Source organism: Castor canadensis, chromosome 7 (assembly GCF_047511655.1).
Source record: "Castor canadensis chromosome 7, mCasCan1.hap1v2, whole genome shotgun sequence".
Lineage (NCBI taxonomy): Eukaryota > Metazoa > Chordata > Mammalia > Rodentia > Castoridae > Castor > Castor canadensis.
In genome coordinates, this window is record NC_133392.1 from 123,959,180 (window position 1) to 123,982,460 (window position 23,281).

General features: G+C 36.6%; 1 protein-coding gene and 1 pseudogene across 4 annotated transcripts in view; one reads left to right on the forward strand and one right to left on the reverse strand.

Moving 5' to 3' along the window:
• Agbl4 (AGBL carboxypeptidase 4) overlaps nt 1-23,281 on the forward strand; it is a 1,287,504-nt gene that overhangs the window by 276,418 nt on the left and 987,805 nt on the right. The window lies entirely within an intron of this gene.
• Nucleotides 1,116-2,045, reverse strand: LOC141424690 (NADH-ubiquinone oxidoreductase chain 4-like; annotated as a pseudogene).

A 23,281-nucleotide genomic window follows, 5' to 3' on the forward strand; every position in this document is an offset into this window, starting at 1 on the left:
GATGTTGGGGTCAGAGTGTATGTATTATAGGGAGAATTCTATGATTGATCATGTTACAAATAGGGCTACTGGCATGAATAGTAATGAAAAATAGTCTAGTTTGAGGCTGAGTGAGAGTTTTGTGGTATGGATGGTGAGCCAGTGTCAATTGGATACGATGGTTTCATTACCTAGGTGGAGAAATATGATTATGGAAATTATGCTAGTGATGAATGCTAGCTTGACTGAGGTTTGGTGTATTCAGGATAGTTTTTGTTTTTGTAAAAGTCTGTTAGGGATATTAGGATGGGGTATATAAGGATGGTAAATTTTATGATTATGGATGAGGTTAATATGTTTATTACTTTTATTTGGAGTTGCACCAATTTTTTGGTTCCTAAGACCAATGGATAGCTACCATCCTTTAAAAGTAAGAAAGCCATATTTTTAGGTATGGTGGCATGAGTTAGCAGTTCTTGCATACATTCTTGGTAAATAAGAAAATTTTATTTTCTGATTCTAGATTCACAATCTAGTGTTTTTGTTAAACTGTATTTACAGAATATTGTGCTGAGAATGATCTTTGGATTTAAAGATAGTAGGAGTAGGGGAAGTAGGTGGAGGAGGACTAAGGAGTTTTCTCATGTGAACGATGGGTGAATGTTATTTATGTGATAGGTAGGTTTGCCTTGTTGAGTTGTGGTTAATATGTATAGGGTGTATAAGGCTGTGATTAGTGTGTTGGTTCCTATAAGGAGGATGTTGAAGTTGGATCATGAGAATGAAGAAGTGATGATTATTAGTTCTCCAATTAAGTTAATTGTTGGGGGTAGTGCAAGGTTGATTAAGCTTGCTGTAAGTCATCATAGGGCTATTAGTGGGAGTATTGTTTGTAGGCCTTGAGTTAGGAGTATGGTTCAGCTATGTACTCGTTCATAGTTTGTGTTTGCTAGGCAGAATAGGACTGATGAGGTTAAATCATGGGCTACTATTAATGCTGTAGCTCCTATAAAGCTTCATGGGAATTGGATTAAGATGGCGACAATTACCAATGCTATGTGACTGACTGATGAGTATGCAATTAGGGATTTTAGGTCTGTCTGTCGTAAACAAATTGAGCTGGTCATTACTATGCCTCATAGTGAGAGTAGTATAAATGGGTATATTATGTGGTTTGTGATGGGTGATAGGAGGATGGTGACTCGTATTATACCATATCCCCCTAGTTTTAGTAGAACAGCTGCTAGTACTATGGAGCCAGCAATAGGTGCCTCGACATGGGCTTTAGGTAGTCATAGGTGTAGTCCGTATAATCGTATTTTAACTATAAATGCTATTATGCATGCTAGTCAGAACAGGTCGTTTGATCATGATAGGTTTAGTTGCTCTGAGTAGTTGTTTAGGATGTGAAGGTTTAGGGACCCTAGCGAGTTTTGTAGGTAGATTAATGCAACTAAAAGGGGTAGGGATCCAATTAGTGTGTAGAATAGGAAGTATAGGCCTGTGTTAAGTCATTCTGTTTGGTTTCCTCATCATGTAATGATGATTAGTGTAGGAATTAGTGTGGCCTCAAATAAGATATAAAATAAGATTAGTTCTGTGGATGTAAATGTTATAATTAATAGAACTTGTAGTAGTACTAATATGGTAATATACATTTTTTTTCGTTCTACTGATTCTTTGCTCATGTGTTGTTGACTAGCTATAATTATTAGTGGTAGTAGTCAGGCTGTTAGAATTAAGAGGGGATGGAGAGGGAGTCTGAGGAGAATAATAGTGAGAAGTTAAGGCTGTTTTCATTTGATTGGTTTAGTGTAAGTAAGCATAGTATATTGATTAGTAGACTGTAGGCAGTGGAGTTAATTCAGATTATGTTGTTCTTTGAGAATCATGTTATAGGGATGAGTATGATTGTGGGTATGATAATTTTTAGCATTGTAAGAGGTTTAGGTTTTGTACATAGTCCATTCCATATGAGTTTGATATTATAACCAGTAGGGCCAGTCCTACTGTGGCTTCATAGGCTGTGAAGACTAGGATGATAATGGGGAATATAAATGATAAGGTGATGTTGAAATTCAGGATAATTAGGGTTGCGGTGATAAAAATTGATAATATTATACCCTCTAGGCATAGGAGTGAGGATATTAAGTGTGATCGATAGATTAGTGCTCCTAATAGGGATGCTAGGAAGGCTAGGAATAGGTTAATTAGGATAGGGGACATTTTGGTACTTATGAGTGGTTCATAATCTAATGAGTTGAAATCATTTCCTTTGTGTTAAACTAAGCACCATATTCATTTCATTCTAATCCTTTTTGAGACCATTCATAGGCTAGTCCTAATGATAGGATGATGATTAGGGCTAATGCTATGAGGATAACTGGGTAGAGGTTGTTTGTTTGTAGTGTTCAAGGGAGGGGAAGAAGTAGGGCAATCTCAAGGTCAAATAAGAGGAAGGTGATTGCGATGAAGAAGAATTTTATTGAGAATGGGAGTTGTGCTGAGCCTATGGGGTCAAATCCGCATTCATAGGGGTTTGATTTTTCATTGTAAATGTTAATTTGTGGGACACAGAATGCGATAGTGATTAGGAGGGTTGCTAGGAGGGAGTTTAGGGTTAATGCAATAATTAAGTTGATTGCTCTTTTTTGGGTTTATACCAAATGTAGCTGATTGGAAGTCAGCTGTACTGATTAATACTAAGAGAGCATGAGCCTCATCAATAGATGGAGACGTACAGGAACAGTCATACCACATCAACAAAATGTCAGCATCAGGCTGTGGCTTCAAAGCCGAAATGATGCTTTGATGTAAAATGGAATTTTAGTTGTCGAGTTAGGCATACTAGTAGGAATGTGGAGCCGATAATTACATGTAGGCCATGAAATCCTGTTGCTATGAAGAAAGTTGAACCATAGATGCCGTCGGAGATTGTGAATGAGGTTTCAAAATATTCTGAGGCTTGTAGGAGGTAAAGTAGATGCCTAGTAGGATGGTGATTGATAGTGCTTGGATTATATTTTTTCGGTTTCTTCCGTTAGACTGTGGTGAGCTCAGGTAATGGATACACCTGATGTGAGAAGAACTGATGTGTTGAGAAGAGGGACATCTAGGGGGTTTAGTGGGTTAATGCCGGTGGGTGGTCAGCAACCACCCAGTTCTGGGGTTGGGGCAAGGCTTGAGTGGTAAAAGGCTCAGAAAAATCCAGCGAAGAAGAATACTTCTGAGACAATAAACAGTACTATTCCATACCTCAGTCCTTTTTGAACAACTGGGGTATGGTGGCCTTGGAATGTGCCTTCTCGTACCACATCCCGTCTTACTTATACTTTATACTTATACTTATAAGTTGCTTATACTTTATTTTATAGGCTCTTAATGTCTAATTGACATGTTTCACAACTCCTTATCTTATCCATTGTTTTAAGTTTTCAGTATTTAGTCAGAACTTGGCCTTAAATCTTAATTGTACATAATTCATATTAATTGATTAAGCAAACATTTATTTATCACCTTCTATGTGTTAGGTATATCTGAAATAATTTATTCAACTAAGAAAATAACTAAGTTATAAGCCTTTTGTACAGTTCCTATGGTCTACAAGAAAATTCCTCACTGTATCAGTCAGGATTCTGACTGGAAACAAATGGCTTGCTCAAAATTGGGTAATTTTGGAAAATTGAATAAGAGAACTATTTACAAAAATTTGAGTAGGGTTTAAGGAAATCAAGATGGAATGCTTAGAATTCTCAGGGTGCTAACACTCCTAGGCCTGATTTTTGAATGAGAGGAAGTGATTAGTAGGAGCCACAGAGAAGACTCAGTTTAGAGAGGGACAGCCAACAGGATCATTGGTCTACAGAAGAGCAGTCAGCAGCTTATGACTAGTCAGGGAGGGAGCCAAGGAAGTAAGTATTCTAGCCTCATGATTCCTGTATTTCATCTTTAGTGGGTAGGGGAACCTGATTTGCAGACCATAGATGACAACCTCTTGGAAAACAAAGCATATTCAAGATGGTGGAGAATGTCTGTAGAGGGATGAGTAGAAGCATACTTGCCTTCATTCACTAATAAATCTCATTAATTCTGTGTACAAAAATGTCTATCATGTATCTTCTGTGTGATAGTTAAACTAGAGTTTAGACTTGGGTGTTTTGACATCAAATTCTTCCTTATCTACCTCCATTTTGCTGTGTTCATACTTTTCAGAAATGAAAGAATTAAGGATTCTTTTTAAAAATTCACTTCATTTGTGAAGTTGGAAAAAATGCCTTCTTGACTTTTATGCTCTTGAAATTTGTACATAGATCTTTTCTGCATCTTCTCATTTGTATTTTCAGTTTTATTTGAATGTTTGATGAAAAATTTCAGTGGAAACACAACAATTCTGTTTCTATATTATCTGGGACTTGAGGCCAAAATGGTGAATTAATTTTGCTAGGCTAGGCTATTCCTCATTTATTTTTGATTAAAGATTCCTATAGATTGAAATGAAGCTACAAGTAGATTGGTGATTTTCTGTTGCTTACTTGTCAAGATTTTTATTGTTTGGATAAAAAATAGCATTTCAACACCTGGCAGCATATTGACAAAAACAGAACACTTGTGTGTAATTATATTTTTTAAAAACTACCTCTGTAAAAGACAAAGATTGCCTCTGGTACATCTATTCATATGTATCATCACCAGTAGATTTATTGACAACTCTAAGATAAGGGTAATTCTCACCCTCCTGCTTTCATCATGGTGTATACTTTTCTGTATGGAGAGGGGCAGATTAGAGTCCTGTAAGTGACCAAACAATATGGAGGCATCTTAGGTGTATAGAGGAAATATTTGACTTTTTGTTACTAATCTGTGACAGGTGCAGGGCTTTTTGTTTCTTTCATTTTTTTTAATTTAAATGGGCTAATTTGAGACTGGAAGATTCCCCTTGAAACTAGCATTTTGTGGAGCCAGCTGTGGGTGAAGGCCTCTGAACTGAGAATGGACTTCTGATCTAGCTAATACCTGAGCCTTCAAAAGATGCTAGCAACTCAGACTTCCTCAATGCTGATTTGGCTACTCAGGAATAGAACAGAAGATTGCTTGCTAAGATTAAATTTTCTTTCTCTTTTTGTTTTCTATCCCCCTCCTTTGTATTTCTTCCTTCAACTCCACACCTCCTTGGAACCTCACCAAAAGAAAAAGTGTCTTTTAAAGTTTCTGAGCTGCAAAAGGCACATTGTTACAAATTTGTTTCCTGTATCATTCCTGGCAAACTCATTGCAAAGAAATCCAGATCCAAACTCAAGTACACTTCCTCTGGGACCAATATCTCTAAATAAGGAGGCCCTGTAACCTGGCTGATAAGTTGTTGTTCTGAAGATAGCTGTACTTTCTAGCAGAATGTTTGACCTTTTTCATATTGCCTCAGGTCTGTCTAAGACCCTCAAGGTCTATTTCTCGTTTTCAAAATCCTCTGTAGGATAACATAGTGTGTGGCTTAAGAATATCTTCAAATTGCTTGACATCTATTTTTTTCTATGCTGTAAAAAAAGTGACAATTATAGTTTTGCTAGGTAATCTTGTCATTTTGTAAAATGGATTTTCCTGCTTCCGGTAACAGATACTTTTTATCCACATCTGGGAAGCAACATGTTGAATATTTTATGAAGACTAAATGTGAATAAAGGGCAAGAGAGGTAAAGTACTATCATATATATGGAGAGAAAGAACATTTTATGTGACCTGAGAATTAGTTTGGGGCTGATAAAATCTTTAGGCTTTATTATTTATGCTTGCATCAAGGTAATTGTCTACTTTGATTTGAGTGTCTATGCAAAACATTTTCAACACTATTTTTTCTGTTGCTGTAAATATCTAATTGGATCATGAAATAGAGAGTTTGAGAAAATGTTTACCTTGGGGAATACAGTTATTGATAGGAAGAAGTCACAATTTTTAAGCCCACCCAGTAGAACTTCTGTAGTATTAAATGCTTAAGTTTTAAATAAGCTCCCTGCTTTTTTTCCCCAGAAGACTTGGACTACTGCTTTGCAAGATAGATGCAACCAAATTTTCTGTTAATGAGCAATGCTCTTAACACTTTGAGAAAGTAGAAAGTTTCACAGGTTTATTAGCATAAATGAGTGAATCAGCAATCAGGACATTAGACTTTGTGTTTGGAGAATCGTGTGTTATTGTATCCACCTAAGCTGCAGCACTGTTTTCTCTTTCATAAAAGTCATACTAACTATATGTATTTCAAGAGATATTTTCAAATTTTTTGATTGGCTCAAATATCTACCCGAATACATTCAGAGATGCTTAATATATTATTTTCAAGTGGTCTTTCTATGGGGAAATAGATATTCCCTGAATTGAATGCTTTTATTTCAAATACAGAAATGAAATTTCTATCTTTATTCTTCCAAGGTATGAGGTACTATTAGTACACTTATTTCCCTTTTTCCATAGTTTCACTTTTTGCAATTCCAGTTTTAGAACTTTGGTCTGAAATTATTAAATGAAAAATTCCAGAAATAAACAATCAGTAAATTTTGAATTTTGTGCCATTCTGAGTAACATGATGAAATCTTGCACCATCCTGCTCCATTCTGTATGGGTTATGAATCATTCCCATGGCACTTATATGCAGACTATATATATACTGTCTACCTATTAGTCAGTTAGGTATAGCAAGTGTAATTGTCACGTTATTGTAGGGTTCACATAACCCTTCTTTCACTTAAATGGCCCTAAAATACAACAGTGGTGATCCTGGCAATTCAGATATGCCAAAGGGAAGTCATAAAAAGTGTTTTATTTATGTGAAAAGATAAGATACCTTCAGTTAATAGTGATAAAAATATTTGTACATTGACACTGTTAAGATCAACAGTAAGAATGAATCTGTGAGGAAATCAATGTGAGTCAATGCCCTGTATAGCTATCCTTATCTCAACCAGCAAAAACCCTTATTCCATCCTATTGTTGCTTGTGCTCTCTCTACAACAAAATTAGAGATAAGGGCAAAATAGTTTCTGCTGGGTATTGAGGGGGTGGGGGGGAGAGGGAGGGGGCAGAGTGGGTGGTAAGGGAGGGGATGGGGGCAGGGGGGAGAAATAACCCAAGCCTTGTATGCACATATGAATAAAAAAAGAAAAAAAAAAGAATGAATCTGTGAAACTGTGAGGAAGGAAAAAGAAACTGTGCCAGCTTTGTGCTGTCACACCTCAAACTGCAGAAGTTACAGACATAGTGTTAAGGTGGAAAAGGTACTAAATTATAGAATACATACTGTCTGTGACTTTAGGCATCCACGGTGGGGGAGTGGAGCTTAGAATGTGTCCTCATAGGTAAGGGGGAAAGGGGAGACTACTGTACACACATTCTCTCTCTCTCCCAATCTCTTGAAAAAAATTTAGTGGTTATTGAATATTTCCACTTTAATTATCTGTGGTGCACAATTTTGACACTTCTAAAACAAGTCGTCATAATCTTTTCTTTCTATACCATTTATTAGTTAATATACTACTAGTTCTGTAGTCACTAAGCTGAAAATTTTAAGTAATCACCTTCTACCAACACATTACAATTCAAATTGATGAGGTTGGCTGGATGACAATTTATCTATTTCCTCTACTGATAAAAATTACATTCCTCTATATGGAGCAATAGATAACTGGAGTAAGTTATGGTATCTTGTTCACTGGGTTGGATTATGGGTGGGCATGTGACTCAAGTTCGGTCAATCAGAACCTTCCTCAAGAGTCTTTATTTTTCAAAAGTTATTATAAATAGGGAAAGAGATGCTTTCTTCATTTAGGGGAATGTAGTTGAAAGAATGGGGTTTGAGTTTTCTGTGGGCATGTATCTCCTACATATGGAGTAAGCTTGTGTATGGTAGGAGAGAATTAAGTAAGTACATATCAGTGAGAGAAGAAGAAAGAATGCAAACAGCATTTAAATTTCCTGTGTCATCCCTGAGGTTGAGTTGTTTTGGTTCCTGTATTTTTTCCCCTTATTTCTGAGAACTTATATTTTTTGCTTGGGTTAATGTGAGCTGAGTTTTTTGTCATTTGCATCTCAGAAAGTCCTGATCTCTATATTCTTTCAGTTAAAAATACATGCAAATGTATTTAATAAATGTTTTCAATATCCCCTTCTTTTCTACTTCTACATCTTTGGTTCATTCTTCTAGAGTCTCATACTTAGACTCTCCCTGATGCTTTCTAACCCCACCCTGAAAGTTATTCTTCTATTCCATTTAGCTGTAATTCTAAGTATTTTAATACATTACTTTCCTATTTAATATTGTGTAATAACACTATAGTTCAAGTTTCTACCCTTCACTTTTAATGTCATTTAAGATTCAACTTCTACATTTACTACCTCTTCTCTTGCTATACCTTTCCTATACAGTCTATTCTCTAGCCATATCAAAAATTGTCACTTTTGATTATGCCATTTAAGTCCACATATCTATAATCTTGCAGTTTTCTCCTTTGCCTAGAAATCTGCCATTTCTAAATTCATCTTATTGATCTGATAAACTTTTACAACCCTTTAAAGCTTAAAGTTCTCTGTAGAGAATTATTGTCCATCATTGTTAATGTATTTCATTGTATGTATAGTAACTTTTTATATATTTCTCTCCCTCCACCCTAACAATCTCCATGGTATGAGATACGGAAGAATGGAGGTCCCATCTTTTGTTCCCTTCATTTTATAGGATAGCTAGTTTTCTTTCTCATTTAGATCATCTTATCTGAACTTCTCTAAAGTATATGGATTATTGTTTAGCCAATACTTATTCTTTTCACTCTCTTGTAGTGAGTAACATATATATCCTTGCTCTTGATTTTGGGATTTATTGTATCCCATTCATTAGTCAATGAGATTTAATGGATATGACTAAAAGAGACCTTAAATGTGCTTTGTGTAGTTTGGCTTGGTTTTAGCATGCTGGCCATTTGTCATAAGAAAAGGTGTATGAGATGCATGTTGAACATACCTTGAGTTAACCTTATCTTAGAGCCCAGTACAATTTATTTGCAGCCTAAATCAGACTTGTTCAGCAGAGAACAGATCAGCCAAACTATAAACTGCAAATCTGTGATCTCAAGAAAAAAAATGCTTATTGTTGACAATTATGGAGATTTGGGGTAGTTCATCACATAGTGTTTTGCTATTAGCTTCAGAAACGTTCACTTTATAGATTCTAAAAACCAAAAACCAGAAAGGTTTTGACATGAACTAAACAAGTACTTAGTAGTATTTTCTATGCATAAAGTATCACACAAAATATTATGGGAATGGAAAAGGTTAATTCACACAAGTACATATATTAATAAAGATGCATCGTTCTTGTAAGGTAAACTAAGCATTTGCCTAGAGCTTCACAAATGCAGGCACTTGGCTTGATAAGGCCAATTATATTCTGAAAGGAATAATAAAATTCAGTTTACTAAAAAAATAATAAAAGCAAGTGTGTCTTCTCATTTCATTTCTTCTATTTTTTCCCTTGAGGGTCCTAGTATTCTTAGGCAGAAATTAATTTTCTTATAGTCCTAGAGATTGGAAAGTCCAGGATTAAGGTTTTTGTTTCTGGTGACATATTTTCCTGGCTTCTTTTTTGCTATCTTCTCACTTGCTATGTCTTGCTTCAGTGCATATGATGAGAGAGAGAATGAAAGAGAGAGAGAGAAAGAGAGAGAGAGAGAGAGAGAGAGAGAGAGAGAGAGAGAGAGAGAGACTGACTAGCTCTCAGGTGTCTTTTCTTATAAGGACAATAATGTTATTGTTGGATCAGGGCCCCACACTTATGACTTCATTTAATTTTAAATACATCCTTATGGACCCTATCTCCAAATGTAGTAATTTTGGGTGTTTGAGCCTCAACATTTGCATTGGAGGTGAGGCCACCACAAATATTCAGTCCAAATCAGTAAGTAATAAGAATAGCATACTTCCATCCAATAAACTATATTAGGTTCTCCTATTGAATACTTCTAAAATAACAGGGTATTTAATAACTCTCATCACATTTGAAATGATCTGCTTTGTGTTCATCTTTTCTATGAGGGCATAAGAACCTAAAGACCTTTCTATGTGGACTGGGCATAAGAAACAAGGTATTTCTTGTTCATTGTTATAGCTACAGAAATAATTATATGTTGACTCACGGTTTATATCCAATAAATAATCATAGATTTTTCATGAAAGATAGGTTTTAGTTAGTTCACTGTACGAATAAGAGAGTTAAAAGTTTTTGTATATAAGATCTATTTGGGGGAAATACTTCTTGGACATTTCCATTAGAAGCGAAAATAAAGGGAATGCCCCACACTGATTTGAATCTTGAGTGGAATTTCATTCTTGAATATACCATTCAATACTCATCCTTTCTTGGGCCACTTGCTGAGATTACTAAAGCTCCTAGGATTAAATCTAAATGGGAAACAAAATACTGCCTAATATTGATTGGGCAAGCAAATGAGAGACCATTTATGTCCACTTATTCCTACTGTATACTCACTCCATTTACTGAAAAAAAAACCTGTACTTCTTTTGTAATGTTGAATATGACTCTTAGGCCTGGAAAGTTGATGGATTACTCTGCATCTTTACTGAATTTCTTCTGGTTTCTATGCATTTAAAAAGACACCATATATGCATGGTCCACTTAGCAAATGAAAGCTAAATTTTACGGAGTTAATGGCTTAGCTGAGGCTGAATGTAGAACAAAGATTTGAAACAATGTCTTTCTGAGTCATTACTGTAATCCTTAACCATTTTGCCATGTAATGGAAATTATAATTGAGGAATAAAGAAAATAATATGAAAGGATGATGGGGAAAAGTCAGTTCTAGAAGTAATCTTAGAAGAGGTGGTGGTGTGTAAGTTTCTGAAGACTTTGATGATCAGATATAGCCAGTGAGAGGGCTCCAAACTATTACTAGCCTGAATAGCTGTGCCAAGATAATAATTTTTGGGGGACAAGGAAACAGTAAATAAAAATAGAAAGATAAGAGATCGTACGATAGATAAAGTTACAAAGTTATCTAGTGGCCAAATTGTAGGAGCTTTATTTTGGTAGGCTGATTTTGGCATTTTATTCTTTTAAAAAATTTATTTTATTTTATTGTTTTTATATTTATTTACACATGTATACATTATTTGGGCTGTCCCCTCCCCTGCTTCAGGGAAGAACATATCCCATCCTCTTGTTCTCACACTTTGTTAAAGAGAAAACATAAGAGATAGTAAGAAAAATATAGCACTTTTGCTAGTTTGAGATAAAGATAGCTATACAGAAAGATTCCTAGCATTGTTACCATGCACATGTGTATTACAACCCATATTGGTTCATCTCTACCAGTCCTATTCACTAGTTTCTAGTCCCCTTCCTATAGTAGCCTACAGGTTGTACTAGCTTACATTCCAACCAGCAGTGTATAAGGGTCCCTTTTTCCCCTATAGTGGCCTCTGCCAGTTTAAGATTACTATATTCACTTCTATACAGTGAGCATGTCAACCACATTCAAGTTTTAGGTTTCCTTCCCTTTCTCTATTCCAATTATGCACAGTCTCCCCTTAGTGTGTGACCCATGTCCAATAATATTTCTGCATTTTTTGTAGGTCTATAATCTGCATATGAGGGAGAACATATGATTTTTGGCCTTCTAAGCCTGGCTAATGTTGCTTAAGATGCTGTTCTCCAGTTCCAGCCATTTACTTGCAAATGACAAAATTTTATTCTTCTTTGTGGCTGAATAAAATTCCATTGTATATAAATAACACATTTACTTAATCCATTTGTCAGTAATGGGGCATCTTGGCTGTTTCCATATCTTGGCTATTGTGAATAATGCTGCAATAAACATGAATGTGTAGCAAAGAAGAATGAAATTTTGTCATTTACAAGTAAATGGATGCAACTGGAGAACATCATCTTAAGCAAAGTTAACCAAGCTCAGAAGGCCAAAAACTGCATGTTCTACCTCATATGTGGATTATAGACCTAAAACAAATGTAGTAATATTATTGAACATGGGTCATACACTAGGGGGAGAACAATGTGCACGGGAGGAATAGGGAAAGGGAAGAAAACCTAAAACTTGAATGTGGTTGATGTGCTCACTGTAGAGGAGAGAATAAAGTAATCTTAAACTGGTAGAGGCTACTGTGGGAAGGGGACCAGGAAGTAGTGAAGAGGTCTGGTAGAGATGAACTAGTGTGGGTTGTAATACACATGTGCATGGAAGCAATGCTAGGAATCTCTCTGTATAGCTATCTTTATCTCAAATTAGCAAAAACACTGTCTTTCTTATTATCTTTTATGTTTTCTCTCAACAGAATCAGAGAACAAGAGGGTGGAATAGGTTCTGCCGGAAAGGGGAGGGGGGTGGCCCAAACAATGTATAGACATGTGAGTGAATATAAAAACAATAAAAACATGAAACCCCAAAAACATGGGTGTGCAGGTGCCTTTTGTAATAACTTGAGTCACATTCCTTTGGGTATATCCCTAGGAGTGGTATTGCTGGATCATATGGCAGATCTATGTTCAGTTTTTAAATAAGCCTCCATATTGTTTTCCAAAGTGGTTGTACTAGCTTACATTCTAACCAGCAGTGTATGAGGGTCCCTTTTTCCCCTGCATCCTTGCCAACATTTGTTGTTATTGGTGTCCTTGATGGTAGCAATTCTAACAGGGGTGAGGTGGAATCTTAGTGTGGTTTTGATTTGCATTTCCTTTATGTCCAGGGATGGTGAGCATTGTTTCATGTGGTTTTTGGCCATTTGGATTTCTTCCTTTGAAAAAGTTTTGATTAGTTCAGTTGGCATTTTATTCTTTGTGTGGTGGGAAAACCATCAAAGGCAGCTCTGTGCAAATTGGTACATAAGAGATAGGGGGCAGGGCTTGGTGGGATTAGAAATGAGCAGCATGAAGACTACTTAGGAGTCTGTTGCTACACACTGAGTGAGAAAGATTAATTGGGAAAGGCCAGAGGTGATGTGAGAATCTTTTCAGAGTTAGAATAGACCCTATCATAGGATCAAGGTCACAAAGATAATCAATGATAGGACCAGAGCTATAACCAGGGGTTCTGACTATCATTCCAATCAATAGTACATCCACTTAAAATATGTGCCAGAAAGCATTTTTAACCTTTGAAGAATGATTGGAAAATATCACCCATACCTTCAAATCCCTGTTTTTAAGTCATCATTATATGATGAGAAGTAGAGCATCAATTATTCATCATGCATTCAATGTTTAATTTCTGATTAATAGTCTCAATATGTATTTCAAGGAAATCACATTATTTGTTTACTTAGAGAATCAATTTCTATAGATCAAGATGTAAACAGGTACTTTAGGAGTCTCACTGCAAGTTCTCTCTGTTGCTTACTGCCACAGAAGTTCAGGGCTTGAAGAAGGGCCATTTTAGGTTTTGTGTGGATGAAATGTGATATAGATATATGAATATAAAACATATTGAGAATAAGAGAGGTCACAATTAATTACTGGCATCTTGGAGTTTCAGATTCCTTTCTATTGAAATCTCTTAAGGATATTTCCCAGAAATATTTCAAAGAAGTTTAGCCTTGCTTTCCAAAGTTCCCATAGCTCTGTTATTCTCAGCCTTCACAGAGACCCATGTAAGTGGAAAACCTTAAAGCTGAAATTTTATTTTCTCTCAGTAAATTTGTCTCTGGTTATTTAGTTCAAATCTGTTGAATCATCATATACCCTTCAAGTTCTGAAAGGAGATTTCTGCATTACTCTTTTTAAATAAATGTTATTGACTTGCCCTGTCCCATGAAAGTCAAATATTTAAATAAAGTTATCAAATGGGATGTTTTTCCTGGAACAAACACCTATAGAATAGATCCTATCTTAGTAACCTGCTCTTCTCACTGCTTTATGAAAGTCTTTATCAATTTTTGCTTGACCTATTGTATTACATTGCTATGTGTTATTGCTACTTCTGTCTCCATCTTTCTCCAAGTCTATTTTCCTTTATACTACCACTAGACAAATTATTTTAAAAGGAAGTTTGAAAAGTTACCTTTTGCTTAAAACCCTCAAATGGCTCTCTGTTTCTTTACTTTGATCTTCTCCGTTAGCCTCATGTGTTCCCTGCATTATTGGACTCTGACCAAACTGGCAGTTCCCTAGCCTGGTTTTCCTGTCTCTTTACTCTGTTCATTTTACAGGATGATCCTTTTGTCTTCTTCCATTTGACATCTGGAAGACTACTACTTATCCTTCAAGTATAAGTTACCATTTCTGTTAACCATTTGGAATCCCCGTAACCCCACTAACATTACACTTTTCATGTCCATGTCTCTGTAGACATGACTTGTTAAAATATATTACTACATTGCAATATTTAGAGATACTCATTGCTGGGTGTTTTTCTTGGAAAGTATATACTTTTTAGGATATTCATGTAATAGCATGCATTGATTCTGATGGTGATTATTTAAGTATACAAACTATTATACAATAGTGGTGTAAGGTGAGTAAATTGATTTCTGTTTCTTTTCCTTTCTAGTCTTTTGGTCAAGAAATGCACAGCCTTAAAAGCTGCTTTTTAATGGTGAGACAAGATCACCGACATATTCTCAGGAAGAAGCAGATTTACCCGTCTATCATTTCTCTTGCATAGGTTAACACTTTGTTTTCTGAGAGGACCTTTCCTATCCCAAGAAGGCCAGTCAGTGTGGCTACTTTTGTTTAGAAGGTGAGATTTTGAAAATAGACTGGGCAGGAAGGGAAAGTCACATGCTCATTGCTAATTTCTAGCCTAATTAGGTTCTTATTTTTCATCTTTATTTCTAGAGTCTGCTCATCCCCCTCACCCCTGGCATGGGACTGGATTTGAAGTCAAGGCAAAGCAGGTGCTCTACTGCTTGAGCCATGCCTCCAGTTAATTTTTGCTCTGGTTATTTTGGAGATGGGGGTCTCAAGAACTGTTTGCCTGGGGTTGGCCTCAAACTTTAATCTTCCTGATCTCAGCCTCCCAAGTAGCTAGGATTACAGGTGTGAGCCACTGGTTCCTGGCTGAGTCTTCTCATCTTTATTTCATGTTCCAATGATAGTCACTTATGTGATTTGTGTTTTCTTCTTTCATAGAACCATATAAATGAAAGAGGCTGCAGAGGGCCAGTTGCAATGACCTCAGTTGCCATGGTTATTTTAATTAAAGTTATTAGTTACATGTTGTTATTTTCTATTTCTTAGATAATTTAAGATACTTTCCATATTAAAAGTTCTTGTATTAGATATCTGAAGAAAAATAATTATGTTAGAATTGTCATCACTGTGATAAAATATCTGACACGAACAACTTAAGGGAAGAAGGATTTATTTTGGCTCATGGTTTCAGAGGTTGCAGTCCATTGTCCTTGGTTAAATTGTGGGCCCATGGTAAGGCAGAACATCATGGTTGTGGGAGTGTGTGGTAGAGCCAACTCCCCTAATGGTAAACAAGAAGTAGAGAAAGGTTGAGAAGAAGGGAACAGGGTCCACTAACCTTTAAAGCCACACCCTAATAAACTGTTTTCCCCCAGCTAGGCCTCATCTTCAAAGGTTTCCACCACCTTCCAAAATAGCACCAAGAGTTGGGGGACTAAGGGCTCAACACATGAGCCTGTGGGAGATACTTTATATTTAATTCATAACATTAATATAATAGATCCCGTTAGAAAATAGAAAGAGAAATACATTATGTAGAGTTTTTTTAATACACAAAGTTTATATATTTCTTTGAAGAGAGAATTTTTTGTGGGAAATCCTTTATATTATTATATTGTTGAAATTGGAAGGAAAATATAGCTAAAATAGAAAAATAAATACCTTATTATTCTGGAAAATGCTTTTTGAAACTTGAATACTTTGTTAGAATTGATAGAGAGATAGAGAGATAGATAGATAGATGAAATATTATTATGAATCTGTCACCTGCAAAAAGAAGATACTGCTAACAGTCTTTCTTTTTATTATTCATTCATTCAGATGTGCATACATTGTTTGGGCCAGTTCTTCCCCCTGCCCACTGCCCCTCCTTCTTTCCCCTATCCTCCTTGCTTCCAGGCAGAACCTGTTCTGCCCTTTTCTCTAATTTTGTTGAAGAGTAGACATAAGCAATAATAAGAAAGACAAAGTGTTTTTGCTAGTTGAGATAAGGATAGCTATACAGAGAGATTCATAGCATTGCTTCCATATACAAGTGTATTACAACCCAAATAGATTAATCTCTAACTGACCTCTTCACTACTTCCTGGTCACCTACCCAAATTGACCTCTGTCATTTTAAGATTACTGTATTAGCTCCTCTGCAGTGGGGACATCAAAACTTTCAAGTTTTGAGTTTCCCACCTATCCCCATTCTTCCTGTATGTGCTTTCCCCTTAGTTGTGTGACCCAAGTCCAACAACATTGCTGCATTTGCCCTAGATCTAAACTCCGCATATGAGGGAGAACATACGGTTTTTGGTCTTCTGAGTCTGGCTAACCTCGTTCAGAATGATGTTCTCCAGTTCCATCCATTCACTTGCAAATGATAAGATTTCATTTTTCTTCATGGCTGAGTAAAATTCCATTGTGTATAAATACCACATTTTCTTAATCCATTTGTCTGTAGTGGTGAATCTTGTCTGTTTCCATACCCGGGCTACGTGGGTTCCTTTCCCCCACATCCTGGCCAACACCTATTGTTGGTAGTGTTTTTGATGATGGCTATTCTAACAGGGGTGAGGTGAAATCTTAGTGTGGTTTTGATTTTCATTTCCTTTATGGCTAGAGATGAAATACCACATTATCTTAATCCATTCGTCAGTAGTGGGGCATCTTGGCAGTTTCCATAACTTGGCAATTATGAATAGCACTGCAATAAACATGGGTGTTCAGGTGCCTCTGGAATAATCTGAGTCACATTCCCTTGGGTATATCCCCAGGAGTGGGATTGCTGGACCATATGGCAGATCTATGTTTAGATTTTTAAGAAGCCTCCATATTGTTTTCTAGAGTGGTTGCACTAGCTTGCATTCCCACCAGCAGTGTACAAGGGTTCCTATTTCCCCACATACTTGCCAACACCTGCTGGTGGTGTTTTTGATGATAGGTATTCTAATAGGTGAGGTGGAATCTTAGTGTGGTTTTGATTTGGATTTTCTTTATGGCCAGAGATGGTGTGCACTTTTTCATGTGTTCTTTGGCCATTTGAATTTCTTCTTTTGAGAAAGTTTTGTTTAGTTTAGTTGCCCATTTCTTATTGGTTCATTGATGTTGGGAGAGTTTAGTTTTTTGAGTTCCCTGTATATTCTGGTTATCAGTCCTTTGTCTGATGTATAGCTGGCACATATTTTCTCCCACTTTGTGGGTGGTCTCTTCAGTTTAGAGACCATTTCTTTTGTTGTGCAGAAGCTATTTAATTTTATGTAGTCCCATTTGTCCATCCTTTCTCTTAGTTGCTGAGTTCTATTCAGGAAATCCTTGTCTATATCTATTACTTTCAGAGTATTCCCTGCTCTTTTCTGTATTAACTTCAGAATTTTGAGTCTGATATTAAGGTCCTTGATCCATTTTCAGTTGATACTAGTAGAAGGTGATAAACATGGATCTAGTTTCAGTGTTTTGCAGCCGGATAACCACTTTCCCCAGCAACATTTGTTGAAGAGGCTGCGTTTTCTCCATCATTTATTTTGGCACCTTTGTCAAAAATAAGGTGGGCATAGCTGTGTGGATTCATATCCGGGTCCTCTATTCTGTTCCATTGGTCTTCATGTCTGTTTTTGTGCAGGTATCATGCTGTTTTTATTGTTATTGCTTTGCAATAAAGTTTGAAGTTGGGTATTGTGATGCCTCCAGCATTGCTCTTTTTGCTGAGGATTGTCTTGATATCTGTGGTCTCTTGTGTTTCCAGATGAACTTTAGGGTAGATTTTTCAATCTCTGTTATGAAAGTCATTGGGATTTTGATGGGAATTGCATTAAACATGTAGATTGCTTTTGGTAGTATAGCCATTTTTACTATTTTGATTCTAGCAATCCATGAGCATGGAAGATCTTTCCACCTTCTGTAGTCTTCCTTGGTCTCTTTCTTCAAGGGTTACTAGTTCTCCTTGCAGAGGTCATTCACATCCTTTGTTAAGTTTACTCCTTGGTATTTGATTTATTTTGAGGCTATTGTAAATGAAATTGTTTCCATATATTCTTTCTCAGTTTGTTTGTTATTGGTGTATAGAAAAGCTAATGACTTTTATAAGTTGATTTTGTATCCTACCAGCTTGTTGTAGCTGTTTATGGTGTCTAGGAGATTTTGGGTGGAGTTTTTTGGGTCTTTAAGATATAGGATCATATCATCTGCAAATAGGGATATTTTGACAGTTTCTTTACCTATTTGTATCCTTTTATTTCTTCTTCTTGCCTAATTGCTTTAGCTAGGAATTCCAGTACTATGTTGAATAGGTGTGGAGATAGTGGGCACCCTTGTCTCTTTCCTGATTTTAGGGGAGATGGTTTCAGTTTTTCTCCATTAAGTATTATGTTGGCTATAGGTTTGTCATATATAGCCTTTACAATGTTGAGGTATATTCTTTCTATTCCTAGTTTTCTTAGAGTTTTTATCACGAAGTGGTGTTGGATCTTGTCAAAGGCTTTTTCTGCATCTATTGAGATGATCAAGTGGTTTCTTTGCTTCTATTAATGTGCTGCATTACATTTATAGACTTGTGTATGTTGAATGACCCCTGCATTCCTGGGATGAAGCCAACCTGGTCCTGGTGAATCATTTTTCTGATATGTTGTTGGATTTGGTTTGCCATTATTTTATTGAGGATTGTTGCATCAATGTTCATTAAGGAGATTGGCCTATAGTTCTCCTTTTTGTATGTGTCTGTCTGGTTTTAGGGTGAGTGTAATAATAGCTTCATAAAAAGAGTTAGGCAGTGTTCTTTCCCTTCTATTTCATAGAAAAGTTTAAGGAGAGTTGGTGTTAGTTCTTCTTTAAAGGTCTGATAGAATTCAGCAGAGAATCCATCAGGTCCTGGACTTTTCTTTTTTGGGAGACTCTTGATTGCTGCTTCAGTTTCATTTTTTGCTATAGATCTATTCAGGTGTTTAATGTCCTCTTTGTTCAATTTTGGATGATCATATCTGTCCATTTCTTCATGATTTTCAAATTTATTTGAATATAAGTTCTCAAAGTAGTCTCTGATGATATCCTGGACTTCCATGGTGTTTGTTGTTATCTCCCTTTTTGATAAGAATGTATATGGTGCAGATGTTGGATGAAATATTCTGTAGACAGCAGCTAGATCCATTTCATCTATGGTGTGCTTTAATTATAGAATTTCTTTATTGATTTTTTGTTTGGATGACCTATCTATTGGTCATAGGGAATATTAAAGTCTCCCACTACCATTGTGTTGGAACCCACATATGCTTTTAGGGCCTTCAGAATATGTTTGATGAAATTGGGTGCACTGATGTTGCGTGTTTTTGGGTTGTTAATTATTATTTCCTTTTGGTGTATTTCACCTTTTATTAGTATGGAATGTCCTTCTTTATCTCATTTGATCAATGTACGTTTGAAATCTACTTTGTCAGAGATAAGTATTGCTAGTCCTCCCTGTTTTCAGGGGCCATTGGCTTGGTAAATCTTCTTCCAGCCTTTCACCCTAAGCCTGTGTTTGTTTCTGTCAATGAGATGGGTCTCCTGTAAACAACAGATTGTTGGATCTTCCTTTTGAATCCAGTTTGCCATATGGTGTCTTTTGATAGGGGAGTTAATTCGTTTAACATTCAGTGTTAGTATTGTTATGTATGTGGTGATTCCTGTCATTTAGTTGTTTTTGTCGTTTAAGGATTTGATTGTGTGCAGCTGAATCAATGTTACTCTTTGATTCTTTGTTTTTTCTTCTCCTGTGGTTTGGTACTGCCTGTCCTCTCATGGTTTTGTTTGCTTTCATTTTTTGTGTGTAGAATTCCCTGAAGAATCTTTTGTAGTGGTGGCTTGGTGGTCATATATTGTTTTAGTTTCTGCTTATCATGAAAAACTTTTATTGCTCCATCTATTTTTAATGATTGTTTTGCTGGGTAGAGTATCCTAGGGTTGAAGTTATTTTCATTCTGTGCCTGGAATACCTCCCTCCATGCCCTTCTTGCTTTTAAGGTTTCCATTGAGAAATCTGCTGTGATTTTGATGGGTTGACTTTGGTATGTTATTTGTTTTTCTCTCTTACAGCCTTCCATATTCTTTCTCTATTCTCTGTGCCTGTTGTTTTAATGATGATATGTCATGGGTTAGTTCTATGGTGATCAAGTCTGTTTGGTGTCCTGGGGGCTTCCTGTATCTGAATGGGCATAAGTTTCTTTAGATTTGGGAAATTTTCTGTTATAGTTTTGTTGAATATATTAGGAATCTCTTTTGCTTGCACCTCTTCTCCTTCTTCAATGCCCATGATTCTCAGGTTTGGTCTTTTGGTGGAGTAGGTGAGTTCTTGCATATTCCTTTCACCAGTCTTGCATTGTTTGACTAATAGCTCTCCAGTTTTTCTTTAATTTCTATTTTAGCTTCAAGTTCTGAGATTCTGTCTTCCTCTTGTTCTAGTCTGCTGGAGTGGCCTTCCATTGTGCTTTGTATTTCTGTTTCATTCTTTTTTCTTAGGTTTTATGTATCATGGGTCACTTACTCTTTAGTATTGTCAGTTTTTGTCTTTAATTCATTTATCTCTCTATAGTGTTGTCTTTTTCACTTTGGTGTTTATTTAGGGTTCCTATGATTTCATTTATTTGTTTTTAAGTCTTCTCATATTCTTTATTTTTGGTGTCTTGGAATTTCTTGTGTGCCTCTTGTATGTTTTGGTTGACCATGTCTAGTAACATCTCCATGAAATTCTCAATGATTATTTGCAGAATTTCTTCTTTGAGGATGTTCTTGTGGGCAGCATTGGGTTTCTTGGCATCGTTTATTTTTATTTTTTTGGAGTTTGGAACTTGGTATCCTTTTTCTTCATTTGCATCTGAATCCCGTATTAAATTATTTTGGGGGGGAGAATGGTGTCGATCCCTTTTTTGTCTTACCATTGTTCCACTTGGTACTGTGTAACTATGTTGTTATAGGCTATTCAGTCTCCATTTTTCTTTTCCCTGGTTAAATTTTGTTTTGTGGCTGTCTTGATTTTTAGCTTAGTGTATGTATGCTATTTCTCGCCCTGGTCTGGGTGCAATTTAACTAGTATTAACTAACAAAACAAAACAAAAGAAACAAACAAAAAAAACCAAGGAAATCAACAGGGAGAGATGAACCAACAAACTAACAAGAAACAAAACAAACAAACACACAAAAATACCTCCAGGATCAGGAAAAATAGAATTTTAGTCTTAATAGTTCTGGTGTTAGTCCTGGTGTTCATCTTTAAGCCAAATCTCTGTCTTAGTCTTGCCAGGTCATTGGGAAGTCTCGCCAGTTTTTTTTCTGTCTTTCAGGGGCAGCTGCTTAGTCAACACCTCCCTCAATGAGATGTGGCTTGTTCTCAGTTCCTGTAGATCAGCTCTGTAGCCTACCAGCTGTCCTGCTTTGGAGTTTGGTTTTGGTTTACTGGGAGCTTATTTCTTTGCCTTGCCCCCTTTCTCTGGGGCAAGGTCAGTGATCCATCAGCTGGCCCCCTGCTGTCAACCTGTTGTGATGGTTTGATGATGGTTTTTCAATTTTGCAGCATCCTTTGACTCTCTGGCTCAGGAGATGAGCTTTGTGCACCGCTACCTACTCTATTTCAGGAGCGGCTATTCACCCACCCGCTGTTGGCCCTTCTGCATTTCCAGCCTTTGTTTACTGAAAGTTCATGTAGAGATCAGCACCTTGCCCCTGCCCCCTTCTCCCGCGCTTACAGCACTCCACCCCCTCTGCTGTGTGTTAGTGTTCACTTCCTTGTTTATTCAGTTTTTACTTTTGATTTTTTTGCGGGGGGGGGCAGTCTATCCAGGGAGCCGTGCTGGTTTATCCCAGGGGTTGCTGGGGAAATACCATGTGACGCTTTGTGCTTTCCTGTTCATCTGCCAAATATCTCCGAATCTGGTTTGAAGCTGGCATCTGGTGGCACGGGAGCCCTCCTGTTTTCTCAGTGTAATGTGATATGGAGAAGCTTTGTACAGGCTAGGGTTCAGGGTGTCAAAGTTTTGATTCTCTTTGGTGTTTTATTTCTGCCAAGTGTGGCTCCAGTGTCTCAGCAAGATTTTAGGTTTATGGAGTTCACGCTGTCTGCTTCTGCACTGTAGTGGGATCTTGGATCCCTCAGTCTTTCTTATCAATGCCTTCTTGGCTTTCTTCTGTTGAAATTCTCCCTTAGTAATGATACATTATTGCTTAAACCCTATGTGCATATGTCTGTAAAAAGAAAATCCAAGGAGAGAGAGAGAGAGAGAGAGAGAGAGAGAGAAAAGGAGGGAGGGAGGGAGGTAGAGAGAGAGAGGAGAGAGAGTTTGATGAAGACCCAGGGTGAAATGGAATTACATTTTTATAAACTTATCTACCAGGGCTGGTAGAGTAGCTAAAGTTGTAGAGTACCTGCCTTGCAAGGTGTGAGGCCCTGAATTCAAACTCCAGTACCAACAAAAACAAACAAAAAATTTATCTACCCTTTCTGTGATTCAATTTACTTAACTATAAAAGAAAAATGATCATACTGAATATGTTGTATCTTTTTTTTGTTTTTTTTTTTTTTTGGGTGGCACTGTGGTTTGAACTCACACTTGCTTGGCAGGCACTCTTACTGGTTGAGCCACTTAGCCCTTTTTATGATGGGTTTTTTTTCAAGATAGGGTCTCTTGAACTGTTTGCCTGGATCTGGCTTTGAACTACAATCCTCTTGATCTCTGTATCCTGAGTAACTAGGGTTATAGGTGTGAGCCACTAGCATCTGGCTATCCTGTCTTGGGAGAACAAATGCTATATAAACTTATCTACCAGGGCTGGTAGAGTAGTAGAATAAATAAAGATATCTGCTTGAATACAACTTTAAATTATAATATATTTTGGTACAGAAATTGGACTTATCTATTTAAAAGAATATCATGTACATTCATATCTAAATGCTTATGCCATAAGTAAAACTGTTTTTTGTTATTAGTGCTTATATGTTTCAGGAAATAAAGTCTCAGAGTCTTAAAAAAAAGAGTAAAATATTCTTTGGCAATAATTGAGACAAAGGAGAAACAAGTCATTAAACCAAAAGTGTCATAACTACTGCTACATACACTATATCTTAATTTAAAGCATAAGAAGATGGTCCCAAACACT